The sequence below is a fragment of the Lissotriton helveticus genome, chromosome 4_1 (assembly GCF_964261635.1).
Source record: "Lissotriton helveticus chromosome 4_1, aLisHel1.1, whole genome shotgun sequence".
NCBI classification, from domain to species: Eukaryota; Metazoa; Chordata; class Amphibia; order Caudata; family Salamandridae; genus Lissotriton; species Lissotriton helveticus.
In genome coordinates, this window is record NC_136063.1 from 712710423 (window position 1) to 712736259 (window position 25837).

The window sequence follows — 25837 nt, forward strand, 5'->3', positions numbered from 1 at the left end:
TCAGATGTCAAAAATTTGAATCCCAGCAAAGCACCTTCATCATTCAATGCTTCTAAGGTAGGTAAATTGAAGTACCAACAATTTGGTTATAGCAACATTTATTATAAGTAGTGCTTAGAAACAGACATATTTAAGGAGCTTCATAAATGAAAAAGTTTTATTAAGTGTAGCCCCTTCCCCCAAAGGCCAAAGCTTTGTTGTTCTTGTGCTCCTTACAAGTATCAATATATTAATCAATCAGACATACAGAAAGCCTGCACAAAAGAAGCATACAAAAATAATGAGACCGAAATCATGATAAACTAGTTAATAAAAGAAGCCTATACATAGGGAAAACAAGCTTCAGAATACCAGCTATTCTAAACGCGCAGTTTCAGCCCACCTTACATAAAGGGAAAGAAGAAACCCACAATACAAAACGTGAAGGCACGCCCTTTATACATGTAAAAGGTAAACATTCAGCAACTTTTAGAAGGTAAACTGGAGGAAAATGTTCAAATAAAAAGGAAGCATTCAACGAAACACATGGAGTTGCAAAAAACAAAATCGGTAAAGACTTTTCGCTAGCCATGCAAACATTTACTTTTTAAAATAAAAAGAAATAAGCATAAAATATGAAATGGCGCTCTAAGGATGTTCTTGAGATGAATGCGCACAATAAAAAAAATAAGGCTTCAGGCTGTGAAAATAATGTTTGCTGAATTAACAGAGGAGATCATAAATCTTGAGAGGGATAATTAACTGAGTGGTTTACAGATTAAATCTCTCACCAAAGAAAACATGACACGGAGAAAGTAAACGTGGAACTAAACTATCTTTTTAATAGTGAACCGCTTGAGGCAGGATGAACGAGTTATAGGAAAATTTGCAGAAAGATGTGCAAGAGCAGAGGTAAGTCTCCTGTTCTCGAAGTTGTGCAGCAGGAGAAATAATAGGTGCAATGACATTAAGGTATAAAACAGCGAGTGTTGGTTGGAATAAGAGAACAGCATTGCTAGATTAGCAAAAAAGGAGCGGAATCAGTGGTGCTTTTAAAGGCAAAGCACAATGAAAGGCTGAAAGGAGCAGATTCGCTGATGAAAACTATAATACAGACGAATCTCTGTGTGAAGTAAGTCCACGTATTTGTGGACATAGGTTTTTGATGTAATGAGAGCGAGGAACCTGGAACCAAAGACACCAGGAAACTGGGACAATCATTCAACAGAGGATCATGACACACTAATCCAACAAGCATTTGCAATGCAATAGGTCTCGCATTAGGAAAGTTTGAGCTATTGGTATTGTAAATGACAAATGTTTTATGTATGTGTTGGTTTTGAAAATAGCGAAATTAATAGCTTTGTAATTTACAATGCCAATAGTTTTAACTTTCGCAAATGTGACACCTATAGCATTTGTAATGCAATATGTGTTGCATTTACGTGACTTAGATGTATTGATATTACAAATAACAATGGTTTTTCATTTTTTTAAATAATTAATACTTAAATAAAAGTTATTGTAATTTATAATGGCACTAGCTTAAACTTTTATAAATAACTTTTGTGAAGATTATGTTCAGTGTATTTTATTGTGACGAAAATCCAGGAACAGAAGTGAAATATTAACATGTTTTTGGGACATTTGTAATAAAGCTTGAAACATTGAGAGAACATATTTGAACCAGTTGTTGTTGAATGGTTGCACAGATTGATGCTGTGGTGATGCGATAGATAGAGGGAGCGCGATAGATAGAGTGAGGGCGATAGATAGAGTGAGGGCGATAGATAGATAGAGTGAGGGCGATAGATAGATAGATACACTCTGAAACTTACAAAAACTAGGGATAAGAGACAGACAACGGTACATCGAATCCGAATTACATGCGCAAATTTGAGGATTTATGAGTGCAAGATTGTCACAAAAGGATGCCGTATAAATTTGATTTCTTTTACTCGCTAATATTAAGATGCCACACTGATGTAATATTGCTAGAGATTTTATCCCACTATCCAGTGGGGGGGGGGGGTTATGGGGGGGCCGAGAGAAGGTTTCACTAGAAAGTTTAAGAATAAAGTGGAGAGTTCGAGGGTATTTTTTTCGAAATCCTCTCACCCCTTCTCACTCTTGAAATAGTCATTTACTCTTGTCAGTGGCAGCATAAATCCCTTTCGGGATGGGATTACCTGCGACTGGCGGATTTTGCACGGTATTTCAGGAAAGTGTTATTTGGCAAAATCCGTAGGTGCAGATTAACAACTTTTTGTTTGCACAATCATGCCATCTGTGTCGTAGCACTTATGTATGTATTTCAGTGCAGTTGAAAACTGAGGATACCTAGCATGCACCCATCGAGTAGATCTGTATCTGGGGAGAGCTGGCGCAGAAACCCTCTCTGTCATGGCAGGAGCATTTGCAGCAGGAAGTTTCTGCATGAAGGGTTTTCGGCGCAGATGTGCTCCCTTTATGGAGCCAAACTTCACTTAATGGCGCGAGAGGCAGGGGGAGGCCAAAGCTATTAAGCTGTTCTTCTGCAGTTTTACAAAGGCAGAAAGCGCCCCAGTTAATTGGAAAGCTGAATGGAAAGTGGGTGATGCGATCGAAGGAATGGGGGAGGGGGTTTAAGAAGACTCATTAACATATCAAGAAGACATGACCCTCCTTTCTGATTTATTTTTAAAGACGTTTCTTGTGATGGTGATAGTTCTACCAAAAGGCGTGCATTCTCAAATTCTCAACCTGTCCACGATTAGTGTTTCCATATGCGCAGCAAATGTGGTGGAAAATAGCACAGGAATGGTAGACCCGAAACCAGGGAACTCAGTCCACAAAAGTGCTGTCTCTCTATGATTGACACCAGAAAAAAGATATCCAAGGCTACCACAGGGATCGCCTCCTCACCCACTTATAGTAGTCTATACCTCAGTCCTGTAGGGCCACACCATCCATCAGTGCGAGAAAACATATATATATATATATATATATATATATATTGATTACCAAACCAATCTTCTGATTAAAGAAGGCGCTGACTCCGTGAGTTTCAATTCAAACGTATTTATTCCTTTTCAGTTTCTGCTCAGACGCGTTTCGACGGACTCCTGCCGCCTTGATCACTAACAAATGCATACTGACATTACGGTTTATATATACACAAAAGCACATTCTCACTGATTGGGTAGTCTCAGTTAATGTTGAATGACAGTTGCTATAGTTACCTCGGTTACACCCAAGGTGATGACGCTGCTTTAGCATATGACTTGCACATTTAGAGCATCCATATAGTCTTTCTACTGTTACTGTTAAATCACATGTAACAGGTACTTGCAGCATATGTGACCAAACAATTACGTGCTTAATATGTACAGTGTGAAAAATTGTGCCCAACATTACTGTGAGAGTGCGCATTACTGGTGACACAGCAACCCTCATTTTCAGCCTTTTTTAGTTAACATGTTTTGTATCTGCGCTTCAGCGAATCCCGTGTGTCCATGCACACAGGCTGCACATTGCTGCTCATATAAACATGTGGATTGGTCCGGCGCTGTAATCTCAAAAGTGTCAGTTCCCTGAGGCGCGCTTCTGCTAGTGGGCAGCATCTGGATTGTTCAGACTCGGTGAGTGTTTACAGTGAGACCGCCGCGCGCGCGTTTCTTGTTTCGCCTGATAGCCTAATGCAGGTAAACTATTGAATGTAGATTACTGCTCCTTCTACTTGAAGGAAGGCGAGCGGGACCTGACATTGTATTGTTATATAGCAAGTGCTGCTGAGCGTAGCGGCGGGGGTTGCCTGCTGTGTGGCACGATGTGTGATGTTTACTATCTATTGGTCGGTCATCTCCCTGTAGTGATGAGTGCTTATAAAGTGTATTTACAGTGATTATGGATTAAAACTATGCATATGTTCACGGGTACTGGGGATAAGGAAGGCAGAGAGAGGCGCTGGAATGTGTTTGTTTAAATGTGGACACTAAGGGCCTCATCCGCATTTAAACCTGCCGGGATCTTGGAGTTCATTAGAATTATGTATCTAGACTCCAGGCGGCGTAGCGCCAGTTTCCGATTTCCACCTCTCGGATTCTTGGGGATGCTGTCTATAACAAAGTAAGTTAGACCATCCATATTGCCCCCATGGGCCTCGTGGATGTGGCGCGCCACGGGGTACGTTTGGTCTAAGTTCGCAATCGCCCTTAGGTGCTGCAGAATTCTCACATGGACGGGATGGACGGGATGAATAGTCGATCCCACATATCTTTTGCCGCACTGGCATGTTAGCACGTAAACAGCAAAATCAGTTTTGCATGTGAAATGTGCCCTCAGGGAGTATTTCATTCTTCTGAATGGTAACTGGACCTCAGTGGTATTGATGCCATACATGCAGGCTTTGCATTTTATGCATTTTTTGAACCCCTTCTGTGACTGTAACCAGTTTTTCTTCTGTTTAAGAACAGGTGCATTCACCACCAGGGTGTTCCGCATTGATTTCGCTTTCCTGAACGATATCAATGGACTCTCTCCTACTTCGCTCCCTATAGTAGGGTCATTGTGGATTAATGGCCAGTGCCTTTTTAAGATTTTGCGGAGGTTTGAGTGATATCGGTTGTAGCCTGTTATTAGTCTGGGGGGTTGTCTCGCCTTACTGTTTGTAGTTGTTTCATTTACCACTGGGAATATTAGATCCTTTCTATTCTTGGTTTCACATTTCACTTCAGCTTTTCTGCACGTTTCTGGGGTGTATCCTCTTTGTTGGAGTCGTGAGAATAGATTTGTTTTAGCATTAGTAAGACCCTCAGGAGTGCTGCAATTGCGTGTCATCCTGAGGCATTCTGCATAAGGGATTGATTGTTTGAGGGGGGTGGGGTGGAAGTTTCTGCATGAAGGGTTTTCGGCGCAGATGTGCTCCCTTTATGGAGCCAAACTTCACTTAATGGCGCGAGAGGCAGGGGGAGGCCAAAGCTATTAAGCTGTTCTTCTGCAGTTTTACAAAGGCAGAAAGCGCCCCAGTTAATTGGAAAGCTGAATGGAAAGTGGGTGATGCGATCGAAGGAATGGGGGAGGGGGTTTAAGAAGACTCATTAACATATCAAGAAGACATGACCCTCCTTTCTGATTTATTTTTAAAGACGTTTCTTGTGATGGTGATAGTTCTACCAAAAGGCGTGCATTCTCAAATTCTCAACCTGTCCACGATTAGTGTTTCCATATGCGCAGCAAATGTGGTGGAAAATAGCACAGGAATGGTAGACCCGAAACCAGGGAACTCAGTCCACAAAAGTGCTGTCTCTCTATGATTGACACCAGAAAAAAGATATCCAAGGCTACCACAGGGATCGCCTCCTCACCCACTTATAGTAGTCTATACCTCAGTCCTGTAGGGCCACACCATCCATCAGTGCGAGAAAACATATATATATATATATATATATATATATATATATATATATATATATATTATTATGATAAAACTATGTGTGGAGTTGAGAGGGGGTCGTTATAAGGATCCTGTATCAATCAGGCAATCATGCGAAGGTCAGAAAGAACTATGAAAGAATGATAAAGAATCCATAACAAGTTGTTTGATCCAATTTATAAAGAGTAATACCCCACTAAGGCATATAGAGCCCTGATACAATATGCAAAATCCAAATGAAGTGCAAGCAACAGAGGAGTTGTAATGAATAAGGAGGCCCCACTGAGGTCTACAATGTTTCATAAGAGGTAGGTCACTGCAGACTACATGGCACCAATGTGTAACTAAAGAGGTTCCAGTGAAAGGAAACAAACCCCATCCCACTGCATTAAGATTATCATGAGTGTGAGCACCGACAACGCCCAAGTGATAGAGTTCAAACAGAAAAAACAGAAAGGACCAAAACTGGATGAATCAACGAACTCAAAAGGACTGAAATGATAGCATACTCCAAAATAGGAAAGCAAAATACAAGACAGACTAGATGTAAGAAAGACCATGAAGCAGGTCATTTTCGCACGTTTGACTAGCTCCAAGAATAAAGACTGGAGTCAAGTTATCCCACGTCCCGCAAAAGTAGCCCATTCGGTGCGATTTATAGCTTTAAGTTCTGAGACTTTTAGTCCTGTACCAATAATGGTGACACGAGACTTTGGAGCAACTAGGGCGTTTAAAGATGGTAGCTTCAAATTGATAGCAGAAACATGTGGTCGCGTAGATCTTGCACCTTTAGGTTCCTTTCCGCCCGCTTCAAGGTTTTATTACAAATGAAAAACATATAAAATGTGCATGAAATGCCAATGTAAAATCTACTTAATTATCAGCAGTATGAACCGAGTTTATAAGAGGAGATATGGGAATACATGGATCCTTATAGTGAAATACAGAAAGAAAAACATTCAGAACTCCTGCTTCTGACTCGCTGTAACTAATAATTGGACGAGCCTCTATCAAAAATTACAAACTAAAAACACAAAATAGATTTCTGTAAAATATAGCACCAGCCCCGCCACCCGTTTTGCGATTCCAAACTACGCCAACTACCTATCCGTTACTTACACGGACTGTCCTTAAATGTAGCCTTACGTCCGTCTTCCTTTACTAGTCTTTTACTGGACTTCATTGTAGCACTTCCGGGTTGCATAACAACCAATCTCTCGGCTGAAATTTTCTGAAGGGGGCGGCAACACTAATGTGTAAAATGACCTATGATTGGAGCATTAGCGACAGCCTGGCCAACCAGCCTTTGTGCATCGTACAAAATTGCGAAATGCTGACTGGCTGTTGGTGCGCACGTACCTTTGGGTCTCCATACATCCTGGTACATTCGGAGGGAGGGACTCAGCTTGACAGTGAGTAGTACTGATTGAGCTCCAGGATTTGCCGTGAATAGGGTTAGTCATGGACCGGTGAGGTCCGTTTAGACTGCTGCCGTTGCCCACTATAAGAACAAGAGTAGTCCGACAAGGGGGGGGGGGGGCGGCGTGTGTGTGCATGAGTGTGTGTGTGAGCATGTGTGTGTGCCTGCGTGTGTGTGCCTGCGTGTGCGTGCCTGCGTGTGTGTGCGCGCGTGTGTGTGTGCCTGCGTGTGTGCGCGCGTGTGTGCGCGCACTTCAGGGAATCTGAGGTAGGAGATGGGCACGGCGCCGGCCTGGACCTGCACGTCCACAGGCACCAATCGCCGCGCGTGCCCAACCCCTGTCTCAGATTCCCAGGAGACGGGCAACATTAGTTGTCGAGCTGGACGCAATTCTTCGCATTGCTTTCTCCAGCTCGACCTAAAAACTGGAGGAAGCCAGAATCAAGGGCACGGGCTCTCACTTGGATTAAACTGTAACTACACAATAGAACAAATATTATACATACTGCTCTAGTCTCTTCTAAACCATACCGAATTAAAGCAGGAGCCCCCAAGGCCCAATCATCTCACCCATGCTTTTCAACATCTACTTGAAATCATTACCACATCTGATAAATGGTTGCACTTCACCTGCCACAATAAGTAAATGACACACAAACACTTCTGAAATTGGTAAGCACAAAGGATGTTGGACATCAAATATTTTTAGTTGTCTCAAGGCTGTTAACCAATTGATGACCTGGAGCTACCTCAAATTAAATGCCTCCAAAATGGAAATACTGAACTGTGGCAACTGTAAAACCTATGACATTCTCTTCACCTGGCCTGATGATCTAGGACCGACACCAAAAATATCTAAGGAGGTACGAAAGCTCCTTAGATATTTATATAAGAATTACCATGGACGTCAAGTTGTCAATGAATGCACGAGTGGATAAGGTAGTCAAATACATGTGTCTCACAACAAAAACACTGCAACAAATCTTTCCTCAACTAGGATTCTCTGCAAGGTTCAAGCTAGCATTTCTCTTGCCCCATCAAAACTGGATTATGCTAATGGTCTGTATCACAGCTCACCTTTATCAACTATGAGATTACACAGAATTCAGACTGCTGCTGCTAGAATCTTCCTACATGTAAAGCCACAAGCACCTTAAGGTTCCTAAACTTGTTACCAGTTTCCAGAAGATCCACCTTCAAGCTGCTTTGTTTCACACATAAATCAATACATAGCAAAGGACTATTCTTCATCAGGAAGAAAATCAAAAAATACATACAACAAAGGAACATATGCTTGAGAAGAACTCCCTGCCTCCAAATTTCTACATACAAGAATAAAAACATGGGTGGGGCATTTTTCTCTGTCAAACAACCAGACTATGACATTTGCAACAGAGAAACATAAGTTCCACTCGAAACCATCTCAGCTTCAGTAGACCGGTCAAGAACTGGCTCATCCCCACATGACAACTATACTCACAAAGCAACAGTGTACCAAAATAGTATACTCAGACATGACAAACTGTGCTTCTCACAGTATGGAGAGGAGGCTGTTGTTACACATGTGCCATTGTAAATTGAAGTATGCTTCCTGTTATTAGCATATACATTTATAAAAGGGGGAAAATGATATATCACACCACAAGATACATGTGTATATTAGACCATGCCATAATTGCTGCGTCTATGTACGTATAGGTGCATATTTCGAGGGGTTTATACCTGCTACTAAAACTTTAAGAATTACATCCATTTATGGATGTATACTTCACCTTCAAGCTAAATGTGCACATCAGACCATGTAAATATTGTTACTTCTATGTATATATGGGCATTAATATAGAGGGGTTTACTGCAGTCACTGAAACTTTCCCAGGAGATAGATATATATATATATATATATATCTATCTCCACCACTCCACTTCCACGAGCTAACGGCTTGTGATTTTCTTTCCAGAAAAAAACGTGGAGCACAGACCCAGATTGGTGCCAAGAGTTCTTATTTATTCAGCAGTTACTTTCTGTCGGCCATTACGCGTTTCGGTACCTGTAGTACCTTGATCACATGACACGGAAGGTTGTCACCTGCCTCAATATATGCCAGCAATTCTCACTTTTTTTCTTTTTTTGTGATACAATTAAAGTGACAGTGCTCTAATTCAAGTGCAACAAAGCTACATTTCTGACACTTTCATTTCTATATCGGTATAATACCCAATTGTGGTTGATCTATTTTACAATGTTCAAACCTCATATTTTAACCTATTCAAACTGTGCAATAATACATTATGTGCAAATTACGCAATACAGTACTTCATTTTTGTGCAAAACACTTTGTTTTTACGTGCAAAGGTCGCAGTTGTTATCTCGGTTTAAATACCTTTTTGTGCAAATCTCGCTTTTATGTGCAAAGTGGGCAAATTGATATAGTTATACTACAAACTCAAACCTTTATATATCAGTAAAAGCCTCTATAAAAATCATCATTGCCATCTATATACATATAAAACCATTACATCATGCACCACATATATACATGTACTTAGTATTGTTTTATTTAATATTTTCCAATTGTAGTGTTTATATTTGTATAGGTTTGGTTTTAGATATGATAGTTATCTTTCATTAGTATGAACAAGTGTCTGGGGTTAAAACGTATAGAATTCCCTGTCCATGTAGATATATATATATATATATATATATATATATATATATATATATATATATATATATATATATAATGTAACCTTAGTTCAGTCCGTCCTCTCCTTTCTTTGACTCCGCCCAAGCCTTTTTGACTACATGAGCTCTCAAGCATCATTCACAAATGGTACCTTCCTTTTTTAGCCATTCACCCAACTAACAGGCAGACACAACCACTACTTACTAAAACAATGTACTACTTTCCCTTTCAAATTCATTTCACTCTTTCTATCCCTACTCTAAACTGTACTAACACAAATGAAAATCAAGAGCACAAACCTAACACAACTACTACACATGAAACAAAACACTTATTACTAATCTACTAATTATAAAACTCTAATCATGGGTTCCGGAATACCGTGCTACTCACCACAAAGCATTGCAACGCCTCACCAAGGGTAGTAAGCGCAATATAAATACAATTTACAACATGGGGCAGAAGACAAGGTGGAGGTTCATACCTAGTACCTATTCAAAATTCTCAGAGAAAAAGAAAGGTAGTACCTCAACTAGGAGGCACAGTTTTCTTTGACAATACTCGAATTTTTGTAGAGTTTGCAACATTAAACATTTTAAAATCACTACTACTCGTTCTGATGCTGTGCTGAAAGTAGTGCTGTATTTTCAATACCGGAGGGGCAGCACTTTGAAGCCCACCTGGTCTGTAAACAGTCTGGCTGAGAACCACTAGGTCACAGTGTGACAAGCAACAGACCAACTGTGGAAATAGAGGGGATACAGGGCGGCGTGCAGTTGTTTTTATGCTCTCACACATAGTGCTGGAAATCATGTTCAACCCAACCAACTATCTCAATATTCTGAAGGATCTGACCCATCCAAACATTGTTCATAGGCCTACTATTTATGTCTACGATGAGAACATTCATTTTTATTTATTTGCTTTAAGTGTCGTATGTAGGACATTTTAAACATGTTGCCGCCGCCTCCTCCTCTTAACGCACGGACTGCAGTATGGCACAATTAGAACACACTCAATGCTTCAAAGATGAGCATATTAAGCAATATTTTTGGAATCTGTTACAAGTGTCGACGTGTCTGCCGCCCATTTCAGAAGACTGCTGTCCCACTGGCTCTTACCATCTTCCAGCAGAGAACAAAGAGAAAACCTTTTTGTTTCTGAAAGACAGTGTCGCACAGTGGTGCATTAGACAAGCATGGTACAGTAATTTCTTTTAACAGTAGCTTTTAAAAGCTTTGAATATGGCAAACCAACATTCCAAATATCCATGAAGAGTGAGTGAGCAAACAGACCAAAAGGACACACAGACAGCAGAGAACGAACACATCTCCCTCCCTCCCAACCACACAGTCACGGTGCACCTGGAAGTAAGATTCAACTGTTAACTAGGTCAGGTAAGGTTCATGTTCATTTCTTACCATTCCCTCATCAACTGCACAGGTTAAAGAGGTGCTGTGCTAAATCAGAAGAGTGCAAGGCACTAATGCCTGGCTTCTTTTCTTTAGTGTTGGATACTATTTTGTACTGGGTTTCTAATGAGTAACTTTAAATAATTAAATACTGTGAGCACCCTGAATTTATTCGTAGGCCACAGGCCGCTTGTGCCTGCATTCGTCTCAAGAAAGTCCTTGTGTTCTTCATACAAACCGACCCTTCCAAACCAGCCTGTATTTCTGGATCATGGACCTTAATGCCCATCACAAGATCTTCCAACACTACTGCACAGTCTGCTCCCGCTAACCACAAAGGATGCGGGACTTATCTTAAATACGTGAACGAGGGACACCGACAGCTGAGTAACACAATCAAACTAGGTGGAGGAGCTTAGTAACCATACTGCCTCAGAAATCATTTAAGAGTTTAAAAAACACAAAAAAGACCAATAATCCCGGAAAAGAAATGTCTACCACCCCGAAAGAAACCATTGCTCTGGAAATAACCGCCGCCTACTCGGGAAGTGAAAAAAAGCTTGGCACATGAGCACCCAGATCAATGCAGAATTCCCTGCACATGGATAATTTTAACACTATCATCTGTAGTAAAGGAAGTGCTCAGACCGCCTCCGCCTGAGGAGGCAAAACATTCCCACTGACACCGAGCTCTACTGGATGCAGGCAGATGCCAGCAGAGATCGGGAAGAGCAGTCTGTGAGTAGCAAGGGGATGACACAACTAACTCAATGACACACGTGGGCCTGACTCAGGATGTGTTCTTAAAGGAGGTAAGTGCAAAGGGGATGATTTATTCATTATTTATGTATACGTTTTATATATCGCTAGCTAGACCCGAAGGTATCAGAGAGCTTTACAAGATCGTGAACAGAAATACAGTAAACCAGGCACGCAATCACAAATGAGGTGAGAGTTCAATAGATAATAGTAAACAACAAGGAAAATAAAAGTAAGACCAAAAACAAGAGAAGCAATTCGAAAGGATCTAACAGACAGCATAAACAAATAAGCAGCCGACTATGATCGTAGGGACTAGACCTGTACACGCGATAATTAATCAAAGAGTTAACGAATTTGTTGGGGAGGAGGAGTTTCAGGTTTCTTTTGAAGTAAGGGAAGGAGGGGTTGAATCGAAGGTCGCAAGGTAGAGAGTTCCATATGCTTGGAGCATTTCCGTAAAAAGAGCGAGACTTGGTTGCTGATTTCTTTAGATTGGGAGGTATGAGCAAAAGTGCCTTGGAGCTTCCCAAAGATCTGGTGGTCCCTGCTTTGCTCAGCTTGTTTTCTAGGTAGTTGGGTGTGTTTGAGTGAAGTGCTTTGTGGATGATGCAGGCAGCCTTGTAAGCATGTACGGGGGGCGAGGGGAGCATGCAGACTTTCTTTTACCTGCTGCTCTGTTAGGAGGCAAAATCCTGTTACTTATCACGAATGACAATCTAATCATTGACTGACTACTGTGCTCTGATCCAAAATCTGGCCTTTATAACACAGTAATGCCTGAAGGATACAGGCACTGCCAACTTCAATGTATGCTGCCCTGTAGGCTGATCCAAAATACGAATGACATGCCCAGTAAGCAATGACTTAATTGGACTGACCTAAAGCACTTTATTTGCTTCACATATTATCCACAAAAGACTTTAACAAGAACTGTTAAAGCTAACAGATTTGACATTTATATGGAAAGAGATCAGGCAACAGAGTACAAATGTCCCAACTATTGGGGCTTAAGAATGCACCACAGGGGAGCAAGTTCACAGACAAAAGCATTTGAAAAACCAATGTTACAGAAAAAAGGATTTCATTTTTGTAGCATCTATTTTTCAGATGCTTTTGTCAATGCATGCCCACAATGCCACTGGACTGCTCACCAAATGATTTCAGATGTAAGCTAGTCCCTTAACAACGAACAGAAAAACAGGGAACATGTGGACTGATACAAAATGTAACTGATTAGGTCCAAAGTCAATGGCTGATGGTTGCTAGAAAGGTCAGGAAAGATGTGCTAACACAGTACCTTTACCCAAGCATGCTGGTTTAGACTCTCTTTTAAGCTCATAAGAAGGCAGACTTGGCAATCGTAAAGGACGGGATCATGGAAGCTAGGCTAGTTCTCACTTCTAGGTTGTGTGATGGGCTTCTCGGGCCCTTGTGGGTCCGTTTTTTCCTCTTTATGTATGACCTGACTGCTCTATGCACAGCACACTGATACCCTGACAGGTCATGTTCGCGTGTAATAAAACTCTGCAAATAAATAAATTACCATAAAGAGCAAGTGCAGGCACTGAGTAGGTGTCTGGCAACATCCTCTCCCAATTGTTTCAGGCTACTTTGCTTTAGTTAGTTACTCTGCATTTGAGAGCCCTTCTTCTTATTTTTACCATTGTCGGTTCCCCACCGCCTTCTTCTCCTCTGAAACCCTCAGCCTTTACCCCTCTGCTTACCGTTTACACTTTTGTGCCTACTAGCGTCATCACCTGTGTGCTATGCATCAAGAAGTGTGCTGCAGCTCTCCATCTCCGAGGCACCTCCGTTGCATTTGTACCAGCTCCTGCGTTAACCTCTGTGAACATTCTGATGAAATGGCATACTTCTTCACTCCATTCTGGCAGTCCGAGATCCTCTCCCCAGCCTTCAGGCCTTATTCCTGGCAGAACTGGGACTAGTCAGAGTGTCTGTCATCTCCGAAGAGAAGTAAGCTGTAAATGCCATTGGTGATATTTAATAAGTGTTTGTTGATTTCTAAAGTCACACCCTGTTCCTCTCTCTGTCTCTGAAGGGTATCTGAGCAATGGCTCTGAAATGATCCTGGGTTGTTGTAATTCTGAATGAGTATCTATGGTCCCTTCTCCCATTTTTCCCCAGGTTTGCAGCTGACGTGTTATTATTCAGAATGTGACTGGGATTGGCGGCTATATTCCTTTTGGGCAATAACTCTTTTACCCCATAATCCTGACCTAGGTCTTTGAGCAAAATATGCTAAATTCAGAAGGAGAGAGACACAAAGAATTTAATGTTTCCCATGATTGGAGCAGGTGCCTTACACGTCAGACCTAAAAACGACTTTTCCTATATATGTATGGATTGGACACATGTTGGTATGCACACCTGCCAGGACATAGTGCATTTGCTGCATGTACGTTTTAAAAGAGAAAATATTAAATTAGAAGAGTGCTAAAAGCATCACAAAGGGGACCAGTCTGAACTGGATTCCTATGTACAGATTTAGAATAAGTTATCAACACCACATTTCTTGGAAGACCTTCAGGAAATGTGTTGCATCGATCATAATGCATAGCTAAACAGACATGAAAGCAAGTACCACTAAAAGCATGTAGCGTCCATGACTGGTACAACATCTTAAGACTTTAATACTCGCCAAGTGTCATTGTTCTAGGAGTACAAATATTATATTTCGTCCCATATCTTCAAACCCCATGCTAAATATCAGTGGGATTACAGGAACCCCCACTGAGCAAAAGACACAGACCACCGGTGGCTTTATTGAAGCAAGCAAACTTTAAAAAGTCTTTCATGTCGTGAAAAAGTAAGAGCAGTTTCTGCCATTCACACCAAAGCAGCCCCACATAGCGACCGCGGCGGAAAAGGTCTAATATGGTGGTGGTGTCTATCAGACACCGCCAGCCATATTAGGATGTGCTGTGGGCAATGCCTTTCCGTGGCTGCAATGCCGCCATGAAAAGGCATCCGGTCTTTGCTTTTGGGGCCCGTTGCGGGCCTCCAGGGTGAAGGGGGGCGGGGGGTGCACATGGGGGGTACCTATGGTATCCCCCTGCGTTTCGTAATACAACATGGCAGGCACCGCGCGGTGCCTGTCATTTTGTGCTTTAAAACGCACAACATGCATTTTTAGCATTGCGGCGGGCGGTGCTTTCAGCACAGCTCACCGCAATGTTAAAAATGCGGGATGCACACGCCACTGTAGCGGTTGCATCCTAATTTGAGGCACGGGACCTCCGCCCCTGTGGCGGACGGTCCCGTCCTCCGACAGGATGGCGGACGGACTTTGTCTGTCCGCCATCCTAATTGACCCCTAAGTGTGGTGATGTGGAAAGGGTTACTCCAGGCCGCTGATCAACACTTAAGTAGAGAGTCCCATGTATATATTATTATGGTATTTTGGAGAGGTATTAGAGCATAATTCTAGACACTGAAATAGGCCACTACTTCCCTTAATTTGGTTCGAGATTTGCATCGAAGTTTCCTGCCCCCACAGAACTTCTGAGGCCTGGTGGTTCTGCAGGCAGGCACACCTTTTTTAAGATCTGGTTTTATTTGTGTTTAATGAAAGCTTGTGCGTTTATTTAGGTTAATTTTGTCGTCGCTGGAAACAAACCGTAGTCTAATTAATTTACTTCCTTCTAAAAAGAACTGAAAGGAATGACAGGTGGTGCGCCCTTCAGGGCACACATGAACAGAGCAGATCAGATGCCGTCTGGCAAACACAAACGCACATCAAAAGCTGCAAAAGGCAGATCAAAGGCCAAGAGGCTAGAAAAGACTTCAGAAATCAGCAGCGCATGTTAGAAGTTTAAAACAAATTCACAAAAAAGCAAGCCTCAACACAAATGGTATAAATGGAGCCAACAACAAAAAATCCTGCATACAGCCCCTCTCAAAAACTTCTGCAACAAAACACTATTTAAAGGAGCTTGCAGTATGCTCACAACAAACGAGCAAGAAACATGAGGAAAAAATATAGAACCACACAATTAACTCAAACTGTTTTTTTTGATACAGAAGAAACCATAAATCACAAACATAAATAACAAACTGTGTTCGCTTCATGAACCGACTCAAAATTATACCGAGTCATGCGTTTGCTGATTCATCGCAGCTGCATTCAGTATTTGTCCAAATCTTTTATCTTAATGTTTTCTTTGGTTTTACATGAGGCACTTCATTACAAAACAAGTATGTTCGATATAAAAACAAAGCAGACAAAAAATGCAGTATGCAAACAGCGTAGGGTAAGCAACAAAAGAAGGACTTAGGAACAGTAAGTTAGCAATGGATCAGACAATGGCAAAATAGCGAAAATATTTACCAATTTAAGACTATGGAAAATTAAATAAATGCCTAATGCCACCATGTACAAAAAAAACACAGGGTTTATAATGCTCACAACAAATGACGAGCACGGGGAAAACGGGAAACCCATTGCCAAGAAAATTACATCCTTTATGGTGCCATGATTTCTTTTCTTTAAAAAAAAAAAAAAAACACAAACATGACTCAACGGGTCACGAGTGACCATATCCCTGATAGCGTAGTTTCTTCTGAAACGTTTTTACAATTGCAGGCAAGGATCATCTGAAAGTCCTGAAATAAAAGTGCCTCAAAACAGATTCCAAGATCAAATATGTTAAGCACCAAGGAACAGTGGAAATTATGTGATACAGACCCAAATCTCTAGGTTCTTCCACCATGCGATGGCCTTACTTGGGTTCAACGCTTATCACCACTTCAACATAAGACTAGACCGCCAGCGTTTTTGAGCTGTACTGTTAGGTTCTGGAGAAGTATACACAGCCAGTGCTCCCCAAAAGCACCCAACATTGCCCATAATGTGGTCTATACATTTCTTCCTATGCATCTATCAAAAAACCTCATCACTAGAATGAAACGTACCGAGCTGGGCAAAGGGTAATAAGGCACTGTAAACAATCTGCTTCACCAAAAGATATATAGAGCTTCCTTCAAGCCTCACCACTCTGAGAACGTCAGGGGCCAAAAAGAAGAATGCTAGAAAGCAGACATAGCTCAGGATTAGGTATCTGGGGATCCTGTTCCACCTGAACGTTAGCCATCAACCAAGGGGGGTGTTCAGTTTTAAGCGATATAGATGTTTTGTTAGCAGCCAATGAAGTCACTACAATGCTGCCCTGAAGCACCCAAAGATTTGAAATTAGCTTGTTGTTTGGCTCGGGATACATGGCAATTCAGACTCTTGAGAGTTAAGGGGTGGGCAGTGTACATAACGCACGTTCACCTTGCCAATCCTAGACACTGGAACAGATAAGCTGGTTTGCTTTGTGAGGTTTTGAATTGGGCAGGATGCTCAGACTGTGGGTGTATCGGGTAGCACAAGCGCGACTCCATTGGTTCTGGCCTTGGGAAGCAAGGCAGCTATGTAGAGGTGTGTGAGGAAGGGTATTTTCTGTTTGCTCTGCATCTTGAGACAATATATTGCGGATCCACCATTTCTGGATCACCCAAAGGTATAGTCAGGAGAAGTTTATTATCAATGCAAGAATCTTCTCAACAGAATCACAAGAATATCAATGTTTCGGACAAGTATAGTTATGTTAGGCTTACCCATGTGGAGGTCTACCGTAAGTGAAAAACCTAAGGCATTTGTGTCCATTGAGGAATTAGAACAAAACTCGTGCTTGCTCCAGCTAGAATTGTATGGCATTGGGCTGCCTTTTGGCTGCAATAACGCCAACATGCATGAGATGGACAGTGTAACATGAGCAATAGCAAAGTAAACATGCAGACCATTGGAACATGGCAAACATTGGCGACATGGAGTGGGGAGTATCCCAAACACGCACATCATGTGGACAGGAGAATGGCAAACATGCACAGCAGAGTGTCTTGGCCGGCCACACATGTAACATAGTGGCAGGAGCATGCCAAGCATTATATGACTTGGAGAGAAACCTGCCATAAATGTATGCCAAGGAATTGTTTGAGCAATTATCATTGGAGACTGTAAAGGCATGATTTGCGTCACTGATCTCATTCAGAATTATGAACAGTTTCACATTGCAATCCAATTCATTTGATTGAAAATATGAACCTGATTCAGTCTTTCCCTTTGTATTTGAAACAAGGCTGCAGGGGAGTGTAATGTTCACAGGATTAAGAAGGGTTTTTAATAAGACTGCAGAAATGGCGTCCAGTTGATTCCGAGGGAAAATGTGCTGGACAGGTCCTCTTATTAATTGCCAAAGATTGGATTTGAGCTCATGAAAGTTTTTGAGAGGATGGCCTGCTCCCCAATATCAGTATCCTGTTTTCAAATACATTTCAATATGACATAAGCACTGGCAATGACAATGGGACTTGTCTTTGGAATCTATGGCTTTTGCAATTGCTTTAAGTCGTGCTGAACAGCGACGGGACACTGTACAGAATGGCGAAAAACAAACCATTTTTAAAAACCATTACAAAAAAAAGTCACAATGGCAGTTGTGTCTTTCTACTGAAGCGCATGTGTGCCTGAACGCCTGTAGAATGATGCAGGTGCCATTTGCTTTTAAAGTTGTATTTACCTATCCAAGATGTCGGATACCACTTGGATCGGTACCTAAAAAATAAAAAGGAATTTAGTGCAAAAGTGACCACTACAAATTAAAGGCTGTGGGTGTTTGGGGTGTCAGAGGAGTGGGTGGGGGGGGGGGGGTGTCGGGAAGAAAAGCAGCACATGCAATCATGCAATGGGATGAGGGGGAGAAGCACAAGAGGGTAAGAACACTACATAAGCACATGGATGAGACACACAAAGGTGGAGAAAAGCACACAAGGGAAACACAGGCACTTGTATGGGGCTTAAGCAAAATCAAATAAGAGACAGTCGAGGGGGGTGAAGCAGATGGACAAGAGAGAGTAACACAGAGTGAGAGGAGAAGAGAATCACACGAGGGAGACAGATGGAAAACATTTACATTTACATTTACAAGTGCTTAAGCAAACAGAAAAAAAGGTGTTCCCTAAAAGTAAGCAGACTATGCTCCAGGGAAGAGACAAAAACAACATAGACTAGTTTTTAGCTCATTGTAGGATCACATTAAGCCGACAATGGGTCTTTCACAACCAGACAGGTGCCATGTTTAGTAGGCTCGACCTTAATATGAGTAAGGCCTGCAACATCAACATCAGTATTTGGATTGGGAAAAGGATCCGATTTTTTGTGCTCTCAAAAGCAGAGGTGGAGCTTTTCTCCATGTGCTCAGAAGACATTTATCATACTTTTTTTGTTTGCATGTACCTGCCACTTCTGTGTACTTTGCTATGAACAAGGCTAAATGCTGGAGATGTTTTAATTTGAGGAGTCCTTCTTAGGGAGTCCAGTTGGGAAGGGAAAATGGCCTAATCAGGACAACCAGTGGACTTGAAATGAATTGTGACAGTGTATTGCTTGGCAATAAGGTGGAAAAACCTCTCCATCTAGTGTGAGACCAACAGATGGCTCTGTGCACCCATCCATTTCAATAAGTAGAAATAATGATCTAATCAGATATGTTTTTCTAAGATGTCAATGATCTTTGACTAATTAATGTGTTGCTCTGCATTATGGAATGGAAGGGACTGAGTTCCAGCAGGCAATAGTGACACAGCAGGTGGCCTGCCATGGAACTCTGAAGGAAAGTGACATTTCCCTACATTAAGTCAGGACTCCGCTACAATACCAGCTTTACATTCATTGTACACTTTTGTATGACATTGATAACATGGGCACAACTCTTCAGAGAGCTGCCACGACCAGTTCTGGAGCTGAGAGGCACAGATTATTGCTCGAATCCCTCCACAGTCCCAGAAACAAGATTGGCAGTGCCCAGGACGCACTCTTATCTCCACAGAAACACATGCACCAAGGATGATGGAGTCCAGCATGAAGGGGGTAGCACAGTGCTTATCTTCACTACACCAGTACTTGTTGGTACTGTTGGCCTGTTTCATCTTCACTTTTTATTCATTGTTTTGGCTCGCATATCCAGTCAACCAGCGATGCCGCCATTATGCAAGGAAGGTATCTTGCTAGTCACAATGCAGAGCTGTTTTTCCTCAAGTCCGATTTACAGCATTAGCGTTAGCTCAACATCATTGCTAATGCGGACCAACAGTCAAATATGTAAAAACAAAATAAACGTTCATACGAATATGTGACGTTACAACGCATGCTAATACATCGCATGCCGTTGCAATGCAAATTTTTACTCCGACTTTCTGTCAGGGGGGCGCTGGAAGTTGGAATAGATTAATTTTCTATTCCAACTCCAGTGTGTGCAACAGTAGGGAAGGTGTTGGAGTTAAATCCAACACCTTCTACCCACTGCTGCACACCTTTTGCATTGCAACGACATGCGATGTAAAGGCATGCGTTGTAACAGTTCCGTTGTAAAGGCTGTTTCCCGTTCATACAGTGCCTGTACAGAGATGTGGCGTGCTTCTATTTCAAGTATTACATTCTGTTGGGCGATCACCCTTTCAGTGCTCGCCACTATAGACAGTGGGTCCAGTACAACAAACCTTGTTTATGGAACAGTAGGGAATGCTTTTTATAGTTAATCAGTGCAGTGACACTAAAACTGAAAAGCACTTAATCTAATAGCAAAGGCTCACATCTAACGAGGTCTGTCAAGACGGCATTGCTTTCTAATAGCCCCACCAATGGAAACAGTAGCCACCACATAAGTGTCGCACAATAGCAGAACTGCATTACTATAGAGTGCTGCCTACATATCTCTCTCACTTTTTTTAATCACTCACAAAGCCAGAAAATCCACTTGCCAACCACATGCTATTTTGCTATATCGCAGAAAAAGACCTGCCATGAATGAATGCCGCCAACAGCTTTTATTAAACCAACCTACAAGGAAGGAAAGTCATTATTAGAAGTCAAGCAGCTATACTGCTGGTCTGCAGCTAAGACTGACAAAAACAATGCACTTTCAAAAGTTACATTCAAAATGCAGCCCTCAAAATAAATGCACTTGATGAGCCAAGAAATTATAAATATCTTTAAGGAAAATGTCAGAACATGGAGATACTGGACTGTCATACATTGCCAGATTTAAAAAAACACATGAAGATCAAAGTTGAGATTTTTGATGACACAGCAAAGCTGCAAGCATACCACAGTATGTGCTATAGAAAAGACATTACATACTATTCTTTGGTCCACATGACTCTACTGACTGGAGTGCAGTTCAGATACATGAAATGTGTCATTCTTCTTGGCGAGAGTATCAAAAAATAGCTTAATTTTAACTCATCAAAAACCCTCACTGAGAGCCCCAGCAAGCACGAAGCACCGGAGCAACAATGCCTCTATGTGAGCAAGTTTTAAGGCAAGCAAAGCCTTTGGTGTCAAACTGGACACTATTCTGTTGGGACTGAAAAGTCAACACTTGCCTCCTTAGAAGGAAGAACCAAGGCCCAGCATCACGGTACACTTTGTAGACCTTTCAAGTAGCACAGTCCGAGATATACCTACTTTCCTGCCAGGGAGACCATATCCTCATCTTACCTGTGCAGACCCACATCTGACATTAAAAACAGACACAAGCTTTAGAACAGGCATTTTAGCCCACATCATGCCTTGTTTCCCAAATGAATACAGCAGATCAGTAGGGAATACTAAAGGGCTGACTAGTCCGGGAAACAGCCACTACAACGCGGCCGTTTCAACGAAAACCTTTACCACGCATGCGTGGCTACAACGACAGCCTTTACCACGCATACCTTTACTACGACATACGTAGTAAAGGTATGTGTGGTAAATGCAAAAAAAAGGGGGGTTTGGGGCGGTCTCCCCTCAAAAAATAAAGCGTGGGATTAAAAAGGGGGGTTGGGGGGTCTCCCCCCCCTCAAAAAATAAACAAACCTGAAGTGCCAAAGCTGAAGCAATCAGCGTCGTTAGAGAGGAATCAGAAAAAAACTTCCACTTCCTCTTTACGACATACGACCGACGTAACCAACGAAGACGAAGAGGAGACGACTTAAAAAGGTAAGGGGAATTTTTGTTAAAAAAAAAACAAGATTAAGGGTTAAGGGCAGGGATAATTATAAGGAGTGGGGGCCGGGGGTCATGTAAGGGGAGATGTATAACCTTTAACACGAGTATGCCCTCACCAAAGCCCACCGCTCTTCACATGCCTTCTTAGCTCAAGTCCCGAGGATTTATAGAGCAAGGGCGGGAGGTCGATCCTTCGCTTATAAAGCCCCGAAAATATGGAACACCTTACCGCTTCATCTTAGAGCAGACTCCAACTTGTCGAGTTTTCGCAATCAGCTTAAAACCTTTCTTTTCAACCAATAGGGTCCCCCTGCTCTTCCTCTTTTCCTCTTAGAGTACTGATGGTAGTTTTTTAGCGCCTGGACGCCTCAGGGCAGCTGTTAGCGCTTAATAAAACGGTTTTCATTTCATTTCATTCATTTCCATGCATAAATTTACAACGAAAATCGTTGTAAATCTATGCATGGTAAAGGAATATTCGTGATAAAGGTGATGCGTGGAAAACAAATTCCGTTGTAACGCATGCGTGGTAAAGGCATGCGTTGCAACGGAATTCGTTGTAACGACATACAACCACTAGTCCTGGTCACAAATCTTACATGTGTAAAACTGTACATTGTAGTGCGTGACTAGTCTCCCAAGTATATAAATTCAGCAATGACAAACGAGGCCCACGGGATGTGGGAAGTGTACTGCATGTGCTAGTGCTGCTAATGACTGGTCTTTCATGTTCACCGGGCTGTGCATCGGACTCGCTGGCTACAACAGTCCCGCAGCCATTACACCTTTCATCACCTGCAGAAGGACCAACGGCACTGCAGACAGGGGGACATATTTTCAAAACTAAAAACAGACTTGAAAATAGAACTACAATTTTGCAACGATCAGAGAACACAAGAAAAAGTCAGCATCCACCAACATGGGCGGCCACAACGGAACAAAGGGCCCGTAAACATTGTTTTGTGGAAGATTAACTGGAAAATTAAATACAAATGTTACACATTTAGTATCATAAACGTAGCTCAACATTTTAGTAATTAAAAAAACGATCCTAGATTTATGGCACTTTTTTGTGCACATTTCCATGTGTACTTCGCCATGCTTATTTTTCAATTAATATATCTGTATTTATCCATATTTAATTTTGTTTTAAGTTGTGCCTTGTATATCACTGCATATATGTAACTAATAAATTAAATGCATTAATTAAAGATATGGCCTGGCAGTTATGACAGATGGAGAGCAAAGTGTCACTCACATGAACAGCTATTTTAGGTCTTTAAAATTAAGCACTGGAATATGCTTAGTAACTGGCCATAGTTCCAGCATAATTTTAATTACAAAGAATGTAAATGATAACTATTTTAGGGATTAAGTAATCTCAGAATATAAAAAAAGAGAAGTTTACACATGGCTTACCACGATGGAGGGGACCACTTAACGACTATTGTAAATCAGACACGTGTACATGCCATAAATGCTCTACTTTGATTGGCTCCTATCCAGTCGATATCTACCTAGGAGATACATAGCTAGTACCAAAGACATGCCTAATTACAGTTTCAACCCACATATCACTACACCACCTACTCATAACAAACGCACATGGCGATCTGAGTTCTAACAAAGAACCAGAATGTACACCTAGCTCAAAGAATGTGCCTGTACGGGGAGACAAGCTGCGAGCGAATACAGTTTAGAATCAATCACCTTTCCGTGCAGAAGTCTGAATACCTTCATGAAAATGATTTCTTCAAACATTTGCTTCTATTTGTTTGCATTACATACTTACAATGTTTAGAGTCTGAAAAATTGTGGAGGCGTGACAATGTTCACTGTTTTAAAATAGAAGCCCGATTTTTCTGTCCGATTAACAATGCAAAGTATTTTTTTTAAAAGTCTTGAATTTAGTCATTTATAATTTATGCAGGGGTCAACGAAAGAATAAATCTAAAACTTTTATATGCAATGGGGCTGCGGTGACCAGAGTGACTGCTTTTACATATTTGGGGGTTTTATTCGACGACAGAAGCTCTTGGGTCCCCCAGCTTAAAGCTAAAAAGAATGCAGTAGTGAGATCGTCGTCAGCTTTAATGGGCTTTGTGCGCCGATTGGGAGCTAGGTCTTGTGAGGCAATTCTTGCGATCTACAGGTCGAAATGCTTGGCTATCGCTACATATGGCGCTGCCATCTGGGGGTATAAGCAAATGGCAGGGGTTCAGGTGGTTGAAAACAAATTTTCAGCTCCTTTCTGTCTGTCCCCCAATCAACCCCACCTTTCGCCATTCATCAGGAATTGGGGATGGGGTATGTGACTGACTTGGAGAAATTGGCTCCCTTGGTCTGTTGGATGAAAACCTGGCTCAACCCACAGATAACGTTGAATCACCAGATCATAAGGGATTGTGTTGTTTTAGATAAATCCAGCAATATCCAATGGTTGTCGTACGTTAAGGGTATGTTCATTAAATTAGGGCGTCCTGACATTTATAATGCCACAGAAGGGATCAAAAAAACTGACCTTAAATGGGTGAAATCACAGTTCTTGAATATACTGAGGTTGGAACGGGAGGACCAGGAAATAAAAAACCTTTGGTTAGGGCTCATTATCTAATAATGTCCTCAGCGTCAATAGAGCCCTATCTGGGAATTGTGACTAAGCCCTTCCATCGCTGGCTTCTGACCAGGTTTCGATTTAACTTGATCCACTTTTCCCTGGGTAACTTCCCTGGTTGGTGTAAACCAGAAGATATAGCCCTGTGTAACTGCGACAATTTCTCACCTCAGGACACCATGCACTTTATTATGTTTTGTGATTTTTATACTGACATTAGGAAGAGGTTTTTAATTCTGCTCCTGAGGGGAAAGGGCTTTTTACAGGTCAGACCAGCTCTAATGTACCTTCAATTGTTAGATAACACCTGGAATATTTTTAATATTGCCAGTTTTCTTGTTGCTGCTGTCCGCCTTAGGAAAAAAAAGAGACTCCCTATGGTGATTGAAATATGATTTTTTTTTAAGCTTTTAGTATTTATATATCTTGTGTAGAAATTGTATATATTTTTATGATGCCCATTCGTACTGAAAGAATTATATTATTGTGTTTTGTATTGGACTTTTATGATTTTAATTAATCGAATAAAGTGGATTGACTGACAAAAAATGTATGCAGGGAAACATTTTTATTGAACAAAAATATATTTAAATGTCTTTTATAATTTCCGCATATTTACTTTTTAATAATATTAATTTTGAAGCCATGCAGGTAGATGCAACTTCTGACAAGCGGTAGCAAGAAAAACTAAAAAGAAAAAAAAGTCCAAACAGCAGCTCTTTCACTCAATTCACTCAGCGCCTACTGGGACAAAAATCAGTTTATTCGAAATGGCTTCCTTCACGTCTAAAAAAGAAAATCTACCCCAGTTAAAGTTAAAGTTAAAAAAAAAGTCTTTAATTGCTAATAAAATTTTACTACTGGAAAAATAACTGAGGAGGTATTAAGCAACAGAAAGGATGGGTAGCCTGAGTAAGCAGATGTGGAGAGGTGATGCTGGACTTGGGTAGGGATGTTACTTGTTAAGTATGTTTAGCCCCTTTAAAATATATAATGTGATTAATGACTAAAATCACTTAGCCCACCCACACATTTTTTTTAAAACCAGATGGTGCCATGTCTATCTTCAAATCCCAATGCTCATATACTTCAGCCTGCACCACAGGAAAGGCTTTGCTTCAAGCCCTCCAACTAAATCCCATTCAATAACTATCCTAAGAGTACTGCCCCTCCCCCTTTGGACACGTTTGCTTAAATACATACATTGCTTGCAAAGTATTGTGGTGAGGATTTACGGTGTTAATAGCACACAACTGGACATTTAAATGAAGAATTAAGATAGTCTTTTAGCAACTCCTGACCCAAAAACGTGTTTGTTTCATTGCATCTTTATGCGTCAGTAAATGGTAATATTTTTAAATTGTGTGTTAAGGTATATTCCAGTACCATTTATGGAAATTAATGGAGCAGGTCTGTGTCTCAATTGCTTTGCCCCAAGATGCCATGACATGACATTCTCTCCTGTCATCAACAGCTATTTTTTTAATAGGATATAGTTTATTTGA

At 41.3% G+C, this 25837-nt stretch overlaps 1 protein-coding gene across 1 annotated transcript in view; it reads right to left on the minus strand.

Moving 5' to 3' along the window:
• Nucleotides 1–25837, minus strand: part of ASXL3 (ASXL transcriptional regulator 3) — a 259194-nt gene that overhangs the window by 210839 nt on the left and 22518 nt on the right. The gene's annotated exons all lie outside the window — the stretch shown is intronic.